Here is a 12,129-nt window from a genome sequence, read left to right on the forward strand (position 1 = left end):
AATTGCAGTCACATAAAGCAGAGATGTTGAGAGGTTCTTTAACAAGGTTGAAACATTAACAACCGAGGTTATCCTGCAGGATATAAATGCTGAATAGTATGCTTGTGAATTATAAATAAAGAAAATACAGTTGTTATCGAAATATTACTTAAAAAAATGAAATGTTTTTAATGATTATATTACTAAAGTAAGTTGTGTTTCATGTACTAAAAAAGTGCATTTCATTCTGCTATTTCATAATTATGTACGTAGTAAATCATTCATATCCTTATTTTTATTGGTTTCGCCAAGTGCATGGTTTCGAAATTGTTCAATTACTGATTTAAATGTCTTCAACTTCTTGAGGAATAAAAAAAAAAATGTTATCTTTAAGGGCTTGGAATATGAAATAAAAATTGCCCAACCGTACACCTATTGCAACAATTATATGTTACTTTATCCCGAGCTACAATACAACATCTCTCTTTAAGGTTGCGCAATCTACTTTGTGTTTGGAATATTTTTGTGTTAAATTGTTATAGCCCTTGAAGATTGAGGACGACAGTGCCTCCTCTATCTAGAATTATAGGCATTTAAAGTAGGACACAGGAACGTTTGTTTTGAAATAAAAACGCCTGAATCTTAAAATGGATAAATGTTACAGTATTTATATGGGTTATATTTTCATGGAGTGACATTTTGTATCCATACAAATATTATTTAAAAGAGATATATTAAAAAAAAACATGATATTAATGTCATTCTCTACAGCTATAATTCATGTACACACTCAAATTTTTACATTTTTATCTTCAGTTGTTTTTATCTAGGCCTGATTACATTACAAGTACTTAAATTTCCTACTTAAAATGCTTATAATTTAATTGTAATTGTTTTTTGCACTCAGGTATTTATCTTAAAGAGCTATGAATTTATCATAGTGAATATTTTCCAACCCCAAAATCGATTGCACCGCCTATGTTCTCTGAAAGTGGGCTGTTCACAAAATCACATGGCCCACCAAGTTTGCAAGGGTACGCAGAGGAGAGATTTCCAAACTAATTTTTAGACTCAAATTTTCAATATGTGTATAAAAATGTTATATATTTCGAAACTATGCGTTAACCTTTGAAACATCAACAATACACATTTTTTAAATTTTTTAAATCCGTCTGTCCGTTATGCCTTGTGTTCATCTAAGCTGCTTGCTCGTAATGGCTATTTTAGACTGTAAAAAATCACATTATCACTTATTTAATTGAAAACTAATTAACAATCTCATTCAAAACTAAATATGAATGTTTATGAATATGAATATGTTGTTTTGAATTTTTCCATTTGTTTTAGGATTCTCCAAACTGTTTTTTAATACACGTGTGTTTTTTTTAACACGTGTCGCGTGACAGGCTTTGCTAAGGTTTCAAGCAAAATTTAAAGATAATTTCATGCTCGAGATGTCCTACGGACAGATAGACAGACATACACAATAATGAAAAGAAATACTTACATCCTCCTAGAGGACAAATGATAAATTGTGTCTGCCTACTAAGTAATATGACGCTTCAATGACGCTCAACCAAATTCCATTACCGAATATTCACCAAATCTAAAGCCTATTATAGATGATCTTTCTCAATTATCTTGTACATGATTATGTACAAGTTAATCGAGAAAGATAATCGTGTTTTTTTTATTGAGTTGGGGTATATAACAGTGTATAAATAATAAAAGTTCCTATGCGGTAGGGAGGTTACTACAACACAAGTGTGCCCTGAAGTCAGATCTCTTTAAAAACTATTATATTTTCATTTTATTGTATGACTAGCTAGATGTGTTAATACGTTATATGTTACAATCTTATAACATAACTGTACTCAGTTTATTTAGGCTAAATCCCAGCCAAGTCCCATACAGTAACGTTACCATTATCAAACTGACTGTTGCCTATGTTAAAATGAAGCTTCATGCAAAATTTCAATTCAGTCCGTTTTCAAAATATCGGGCGGACAGACAGACTGATAGCCATATAGCCAGAAATAAATTTATTCGTGCTCGATGAGTCATAGAATTAGCTAACGCGTGCCAATAATAAGTTTGTTGTAACAAACTTTTAATGTGGGATGGATTTTTTAGTGTGATTGCTATTTAAACATACTTGACAAATATTTCTACTTCTGTGAATAATATTAAAAATTTAATCTGTATTAAGGTGTGTACTGTTAATGTTTTACTGTCAGTTTTGTGAAATATCGGATAAAATAATGTGTTTTTTTGTTCAATATATAAAATAATAAAATTGGTGTGGTGGGGACACGAGATGTGGTTTTTTATTATATTATATATTACTACTGTGAATATAAAAATAAAAATAATGTCTGATAGAGTGTCGAACCCAGGGCGCCGTTATAGATAGTACACCCCTGCTTCGCAGTTGAACCACATTTGCGGGAAAGTGGAAGGGGAGAGGTTGGAGAAGGTGCGTGGAAATGATTGACACATTAGTTTCTACTTGCACCAAGTTGTGAAACATAACCTCATTATGTCTAGATTAGGCCACACTGTGTAACAGAATGATTTAATTACTGTCTAATATTTCTGGGCTCTACGCTCGTCATAGATGTTAAAAACATAATATAGATTGGATAAAGTAAGCCTTCCGTAGATTAATTAGATTAGTTTTATATTCCGTATGTTTTATAAACATCACGTATACTTCTGTTTCAATGACAAATCTCTTAGATAAAACAACGGTTGAGATATAATTCAAAATGTTGGAAATGTTAAATCGTAACCAAACTGAAAAATTAATTCATAACATATTCTTCAATCGACTCGACAGTGGGCGAATGTCGTTCTTTTAAATTGCACAACTACTAATTTTATTTTATTGTTCTTGTTTATTAGAGTTTTACTCTCTCCTTCCGTATATTTGTTTTTGTGAGTAAACGAAACGGTGTTGTAGGGTTTGGGGGTGTTACAGGTACACTATGACTATTTGTTTTTTCGCAGAAGAAAAAATGCAGTCTTCTACACTACAAACCACCCACTGCGTCTCAATGACCTGTAATGTTTTACGCCGAATAAATCCCTTCACACAAACGCTATTCTTGTTTATAGTTGTTTAATGGATTCCCGTGAAGAAAACAACTAACACATTTGGTGGAAAGCGCGAAAACATAACAAAAGGAAAACTAAAATTGAATGCGATACAGCGATCACGGGCTTTACTGCTCTACATGTGTCTGGAGCACTGAAAATGTCAAAGTATATCCTTTTGTGAAGACAAGGAATAAGAAAGTGACGATATAGTATTTAATATAATTCATATTATTTGGAAATGAGCTCGAGTGTATGATAATCGATCCTTGGAAAATTGACAACAAGAGTTTACCGAAAAACTTCAGTCGCCAGTCTTAAGGCAAAATTGTGGATTGCGTCCAGTATTCTGATGGCTCAGGGTCTAGCTGAACCGTGTGCTTGGCATCCATAATCTATGAATGAACAAATAGTAGCTTTATAAAACCTGAGCACCCAGCTCCTGCCAGCCCTCCGAATTCGTTTCGCTCAGAGATTTAAGAATGTTGAGCCGCTTCAAACATTTCCCCCTTAGATTTCGGAGATGTGGTACCTAAGTTAAAGGGTATCAAAGTGAGACCCAGAGATTTAATGTTCTTTTTAAGCAGCGATTTTTCCTCCCATCAATGCGAGTGTTGGTTCCTCGACATAACGAAGTCGGAAGAAAACAATGAACTTTGTCTTTGATGGAGAAAAGGAATAATCTGTTACCCTACTCCACTGTTCCAATCTGTTGACCCTAACTCGAAGATCTCCTTCCGATGAAGCCAATTCACTCGCCGAGTCGAAAATGCTGAAGTCCTCTACAAAAAGAGAGCAAAGGACGAACAAAGCAAAATGTAATTTCATTAATAGTTATGTGTGCAACTTAAAACATTCCCGTGCGGGATTCCATTTTCTTGTGTAAAAGTATTGGAAACGACTTTCCCTATCCTAACCTCAATAGTTTCTTTCTGACAGAAAGCAATTTGATAAACGCAATTACGGTATCCGCCACGTCCCAAGAGTTATAGAATACAATACCTCTTTTCCAAGTTGTGTTATAAATTTTCGATTTGTCAAAGAATAGGTGGCGATCTGTTTCTTTTGAGTAAGGACATAAGAATTGCCCACTCAAAGCCGTTAGATTGTCAGTAGCTGACCTGCCTTGACGAAAACCACACTTCGTTGTGAAGATTGTTTTTCCAGAAACCACGTATCCCGATTAATCATCCTGTCTAATAATATATTTGATTGCATAACCTATCGTATGCATGGTTGCATCAAAGTATATTCATTCTAAATAATACAGTTGACACTGATAATAAAAACAAATATTCAATACGTTAACTGTTGCGCCTGGTGTCAAAGATTTGATTTATTTAGGATCCATATGACCTTCAGTGAACCTATTGATTTGTTTCACACCAACTTCATTCGGAAATAATTTCTGAGTTGTTTTAGGAAAATTTACAAATGATTATGAAATAGATGTTGCTACATCATAAAAAAATCGCTATTCAAGACCATAAATGACTTTAAAGGTCATAATTATTATTACTCAAATATTGGTGTGATTTTTCGACATAATTTTGTTCTTTTTCACCATCGTTACAGTGGAGATCGGCATAAACTGTGTATTTTATTAAATTTCCGGATTTTATGGTATATTACAGTTATCTACATAAATAAGAAATAATATAAGACGAAGAGTTGGCCCCTGAAGGACACCATACTACGATTTTGTGTAGTGGTATATTTTTCAATGGTTTTTAATTGTTGCATTGTACTGGCTAAGGATGAATGAATCCCGTTTGTTATATTACGCGCCATTAAATGTAAATGACTGGGCCAAAATTCCAACAATGAGAGTTAGTCTGACAGAGGAAATGGATATTACTAATGGTGGAAATTATAGTACATATTTTATTATTTTTATTTAAATAAAATAACATGTATTTTATAAACAGCTATTGAACGGTATACACTACACGTTACTGTTTATTTACTGTGTCAAGCTAACGCTACTCAGGATTTACACTACTACATTTTAGATCATCAGTGATAGTGAAACCATATAACATAAGGTACGTTGTTGAAATTTATTTTTTATAGACCAAAATAAAACATATTCTAAAATAACTACATATTCTTTAACAAAACTGTTGCAATAGTCATTTGTAGAGGAGACGAGATATGGTAATGTGAATAATCTTTGAGAGAGTTGCAAACAAACGACATTCAGCATAAAATACTGACGACGCAACTAATGTTATTGCGTTGTTACTCCGGGAGTCACAGTACTGACGCAGCGCGCGTAAACATGACGCGCCCAGATAACATTGACCTCGATAGTGTACGAGTAATCAACAACTGAATCACCTGACCTTGTAGTTAAAACTTGAAGCTTGTGTTAATTGTGATGTAATTGACACAATGTGTTTTTAATACTTTTTTGTAACGTAAAATTAATAATTTATTTACATAGTTTATTTATGTATTCATAAATAAATTAGCATAATGCAATTTTAAAATGTTCTGCTGCATTTCTGCCTGTACATTATTGTTGACAATATAAACACATTAAACTTAAAATCATAACCGTTTGTCATCCAATTACAATTTGCCTGTCATTCTTAATTCTAAGTTACTAGAACTATGATGGTGCAATCGGCTTTAGTCACAGCTCTCTAAGATACCATTTCTGAAGGCAGGAAATGTATAAACTTGTTTTTGAAAATTCTTCGCTATAAAGCATTGTAGGCATATGAAGCAGAATCTAGTTACGTCTTATAATCTAACTCAAATGAACATGATTGAAGGTGACGATATGAACATTTTACGATATGCACATGAAGGATGACAGGAGGGAGTGATGTTTTTTTTTTTAATTTAAATAAAGGATAATTTTCTTACGAAAGAAATGTTAAAATGGCGTCTAACGTGTAATGACATATGAAAAGAAGTTATAATTTCTTAAATAATGTTTAAATAAAAATTCAATTTCCTTAAATCATAAATAAAATAACCCATAACACTTAACGAGGCTAAAACTAATACAAGTACCGTATAAAATTCACATTTTTATCGTCAGTTATTATTTGTACCTGATTACAGAAGTGGTTAAATTTTCTACTTTAATTAAATACCAGTAATTACACGCAAAGTGAACAAGAAATTGTTTCTCTATTTTCCTGTCTTCACGGAAGTTATCTTAAAACAATTTTCCTTACCAAAAATCTATTGCACCACCATTAATTCATTTTTAAAAAATTTGTGATTGGCGAACGTAGCATCTAATATTTGTATGTTTTACACTTTCTTTTTTAATATAGTTTAAGAATGTCTCTGATAAGATGTAAATATTATTAAGGGCCCAATAAAAAATATTTTGTGAAAATTAAAAAAATGTTAAAGTATATCTTCCACATTGGTTGAAAGAAAGTAAATTTCACGTTTGTCTATCATCTAAAAAATGTAATAATACATCTCAAACTGCAGATGTACAGTATTATTAGTTTAGATGAATAGTTTGTACAAAGCCGTTTCTACCTTGACTCTCAAGGTTGGCATGTTATAACATACTCGGTACAGTTTAAAATATTTAGAAACTCTTATCATTTAGAAACACCGCAAGACAAAAAGATTTGTTTGTATGAAATCTGCATTAAATTTCTTTTAGGTTGTAGGTATTATAATTACAAACTTTTGAAGACTGTTAACTAGAAGATGTAGAGATTCAAGTTGATTTTTTAAATACAATGACCCAATTTTTACATAATCATAATAAACTAGATTATGAACTGATTTCAAAAATACCATATGTCACATATATATATATGTGTGTGTGTGTGTGTGTGTGTGTGTGTGTGTGTGTGTGTGTGTGTGTGTGTGTGTGTGTGTGTGTGCGCGTGTGCGTGTGCGTGCGTGCGTGTGTGTGTGTGTGTGTGTGTGTGTGTGTGCGCGCGCGTGTGTGTGTGTGTGTGCGTGCGTGCGTGCGTGCATGCGTGCGTGTGTGTGTGTGTGTGTGTGTGTGTGTGTGTGTGTGTGTGTGTGTGTGTGTGTGTGTGTGTGTGTGTGTGTGTGTGTGTGTGTGTGTGTGTGTGTGTGTGTGTGTGTGTGTGATATATTTATATAATAAATATGGAAATGGGGAAGAATCTTATTTGTTTATAATTACCTAACATTACAAACAATAAGTAATTTTTGCCTATATAGCGCAATTCGTTCACAAATATGTGAATGGCCACCAAGTGATACGTTTTATTGGTTAAGACTGGCTAATGAACTCATTTTAAGCTAAGTACACAGACTGCTTCTGTACCAACTTTAACCTAGAACTAATGAAAAGTACGGTAGTTATTGCGTTCAGAATTATTTTCACAATATTATGTACTTCTTAAAAATTTTGTATGTCCGCTATCTGAAAAGCCTACGATATATTTAAGAACAAACGTTATTTTGAATAACTTCTTTGTTTTACTCAATGATGCATAATAACTAAGTTATAACCAATCCATTACCAAACCTGTAACGGTTGCCATCTTGTAATCCTAGTAGTTACCAAGTAGTTGAAACAATAGTAATACTTAATATTTAAACACCGTTAGTTTAGTGCCAATATTGGGAAAAGCAAATAGGCGCCATTTGGAAATTTCTTAGACTAGGTAGTTTCGGTACAAAGTTTAGTATAAGGCCATTGAAAATTATGGTTTTTATCGCATTTATATAGGAAAGATCTCATTTTGGAGCACACTTGTTGGCATTTAAATTCCCATCAATGAAAAGTGCTCCTATAATTAATTTACGTATTATGTTTGCCCAAACGTTAACTTTTTGGGGATGTTTTGTGTGAACTCTAACATTAAGTGTAGGTTAACATTATCCCAATACCGGCAGTTATTCTTGTTCATGGCCGTTCAACATAAAAGTCGTCTCATCTGAGAATACAATATCGTCCAAAAGTATTTGTCTTTGGTAAATTCTGTTAAAAATAATTTCACAGAATTCCATCCGACGATCAAACGCGTCTTCGCTCAGTTGCTGTAACAGGAAAGGAATTATCAAATAAATCTGTAACTTCTGCATACGGTCTTACATTATCACCCCTGCCACGCATTATTGTAAGTGTAGTTCTTTAACGCTCTCTAAGCGACATTGCTGAACATGAGCTTTGTAAATCTCTTTAAAAACTTGTAACTTACAGTAGCAGGATTTGGCTGTCACTACTACTGTAGTTTGCGTGCACCTTGCCTATTTACGTTATGATTAGTATAACAATAACACCCCAATCTTAGCGGTTTAAATGTCATTCAGTAACCCCTATTCTAGAACGAATCAAGATAGATACGTAAATAAACAGCTGAGTATTTGTTGGACAGCTGAGCGTAAGTTGGCAGTTCTTGCGATTGCAATCTTTTGTAATATGCGTTGTGTTTCGAAGTTGTATTAACTAAAGTTCATTACAAAATGGTGTTTATTGTTTATTGAAGTGTTTGGTTTAGGAACGAAGATAGACTGATATAGAGAGATAACAGCGCATTGTGGGGAAGTCCAGTGGATAGGAAACCCTATCATGCCTACTACTCTCACTTATCAGTATACTTCTTTTAGCAACAGGTATTTCTGATTACGCTGAGCACATTTTCAGAAGACCAGAGGGGAAACATTTTAAACACCGACTTTGAAATTAGTTCACTCAAATAAGTATTCCCACACACTGTTCCCCAAAGGTGACATCTGATCGCCATGTACACAAAAAGGTAGCTTCCTATTACAAGTAATGGTATGACAAATTTGGTTGTGATATCTCTTGTCGTTTAAAATTTATGGAATCGTCCTAAGACTTAATTCTCACCCTGTATACGGCTAATAATTTAAATAAAGATTTAATCACAAAAAGTACTTTATCCACCGGGAGTCAAAACCGGATTTTCACTTGCCGCGTAAACATGCCACCATTACACCACAGAGTCCTTACTTTTTACGATTACATTATTTGGTATTTAACTGTTTCTGATTCATATGTGTTTAAATAACCACACTAACATATGATCATAAAACCGAATATCTGACACAGAATCGTTTACATTTTATTAAATTTGTATAAAAGGCTATAGCCTGATTTAATTACAGTAAAGATTTAACCGTAAAAAGTACTTGCGAAAACATGTTGATTTGATAGAATGATTCGGAATTAGGGTTAGTTATTTAACTAGTACTTATTTATATATTAGCTTTTCAAATCTTTAAAAAAACTCTCGGGGCGGGGGGTTGTGAAGGGTAGGACTATAATAATTATGGTTTCCCTAATATTCGATTCTTTAAAGACAACACTATTTTATTCAAACAATTACGCGAGGAAAATAATAAAACTTATATAAAATGTACTTAAGAGGCCAAGACAAACAGTTTAAAAGATTCTCTGCAATGAACGCGATATTTGATCAGTTAGCATTGGAGATTGGGTGCGATTGTGCAACAGCAAGAGGAGAACGAACCCTTTATCCTCTTTATCGAAAAGGAAGTTAGAACTAGAATAATCTGAGATACAACACAGGAAATCCCGTACAATTACATGTTGAATAATAAACTCAATCTTGTTTATCAATATGTACAATAATATGCGTTGGTATTGTTTGAAAAGCTGTAAATAATATAAACTATTGAACAATTGATGCACAATAAAAGTTTAGAAAAAACTATTCTAATATATATATATATATATATATATATATATATATATATATATATATATATATATATATATATCATAAATCAGTTATTTCGCAGCAGAGTGTACGATAAGTGTGTTTAGGATGGCAATTGAGGTAATAAAATATGCTGCGGGGAGAAACTGATAACAGGAGGAGATTAGTGATGTGATCTTCCCGGATGTGACGAACGCAGATGCATATTAATTGGACCGTGATTCTTCGCCGAGTAGTGCCCTTGGGTATTTCCCCTTAACTAAGAATAGTTATGTAAATTAACTTCAGGGAGAAATGTATTGTAAACTCTCGAACCACTTGGGAGGATATTAAATGAACATCGCCGTTCCCTAAAGATTGTTCCTATCATTGGAACATGCTGTACAATGGTGATATAAAGCTGAATTTTCCGCCTGCTTTTGCTAATCGTAGACAATGTTTAAACCTGTTTTAGCTAAGGCATGATCGAAGAATGACTTCATGTGGTTGTAGTTAAATAGTTGGTAGGACATTCTCTCGCTTCTCAGAAGACGGGGGCTGTTGTAATCCTGGAAGGAATATTGGTTGATTACCATAACATTCACGGGCTACGCCGAAGGACAAGGTTGAGTATTTCGACACTATTGGCTCTGCGGTTCAATTCGAATAGAATAATAGAAATTGAATAAAACACAACATGTATTAAAATAGTTAAATTAATAAAAGAGAAAACGTTTTAATAGAACAATACGGCATATATAATTTAATAACTATAAACATCTAAGAAACAAATTCAGGACGTTTTATGTTTTTTTTTTTTTTTTTCGGAATATGTTAAGTTGAACATGGGTTCAATACTAAAATTCACCAGTTACTGACATTTACATGTACTGCATCTAGGCAGCGTAAATTAAAAATGGAAATATTAATTTTTAGGACATTTATCAAATAAATGTATGTCATAAAAATGTGACCTAAATGAATTCGTTAGTTTAATCACGTCCGAAACGTATAAACAAAGCGGCTATGGTTCAATATATTCATAATTATTACTATTGTGTATCGATTGGGTAGATTGCACTTTGTGTTAATTATATTTCAATGGCCGTAATACCATTATCAGTATGTCGCTAATTTAAATGCGGGTAGTGTATCACCTTGTTTCAAACACGATGCAAGGTCAACATCATTATATGAATGGTTTATAGTTTTACTTAATACTTTTTACTTTTTATTTAATCACCAAGACAGGAAAGAATATTTAACCCCTGAAATAATAGTGTGGCAATTTACATGACACCACGGCTTTGTTGGAAGCATTACATTTTGAAGGCATTTTCTAAGTCACCTTGCGAGTTGTAGTGAGCCAACCACTTGTCTTTACTATGACTAGATAGTAATGCCATATATAACCTGGATGCCATATAAATGAAATGAAAAATTAAATGAACAATTTCTTTATTTATAGAGACGATGTTATTAGTAAAAAGTCCTCTCTCCCACTTAACCTCTAAACACAAATAAAAAAATAAAATAATTTTTATTACAATATCGTAACTGGCATGTAAAACTAAATTAAGTTTAATAATTAATTACGATACAACATATAAATGGATGCTTTAAATTAAAAATTTAGTATATTGATTGAAGTCTAACAAAAATTTTAATATATTTAATACAATAAGCAACTATTTGAATTATGACATCCTTATCAGCTTTCATTATCCATTCATTCAGCGTACATGCAGTTATCCCAAGTGCGACCACAAGAACCACCAACTGTCACCATCGCCATGTCCGCAGCGGAAAGGTTCTAAATTCAGCCCCAAAGCGATCGCGCGTGTCAACAATTCTGATATTATCTGGGAGAGCGTTCCCGATCTACGTGCGGAATCAGTGAAATATTGATTATATAAGGTTGTTCGATGAATCGGAATTGATAATAAAGACGCACCTATACTAGTTCTACGAGCACTAATATCAGACATAAAATAAAATTTTGGGCCAAATAATTTGGACAACCATTATTGATTATTGTAAATGAACAGACTAAGTAAATGAAGACGAAGTTCTTTGGATATACCATCCTAGAAGAGTTGGAGAGGAACCAAAAGTAAAAATGAATGTTGTTAATCTTCAAAACTGCCAAACTAGGTCGAATAAAATCTGTGTATTATACCCAGCAAATCAAATTGGTGCAGTAAATAGATATAGGTGTACCGCACACCCTCAAGTGGAGCTTGGTCATTTGGTAAATTTTTGGCCATTGAATGTTGTATGAAACTATGAAATGTAATGCCGAGAATAATAATATGAATGTAATAGGGCATAACTCTCATAAGATGCCCTGAATTAAAGTCATATTAAATGTATGAAAGTTATAGCAGTAACTCATACCAAAATTTTA

Source organism: Homalodisca vitripennis, chromosome 5, assembly GCF_021130785.1.
Source record: "Homalodisca vitripennis isolate AUS2020 chromosome 5, UT_GWSS_2.1, whole genome shotgun sequence".
NCBI classification, from domain to species: Eukaryota; Metazoa; Arthropoda; class Insecta; order Hemiptera; family Cicadellidae; genus Homalodisca; species Homalodisca vitripennis.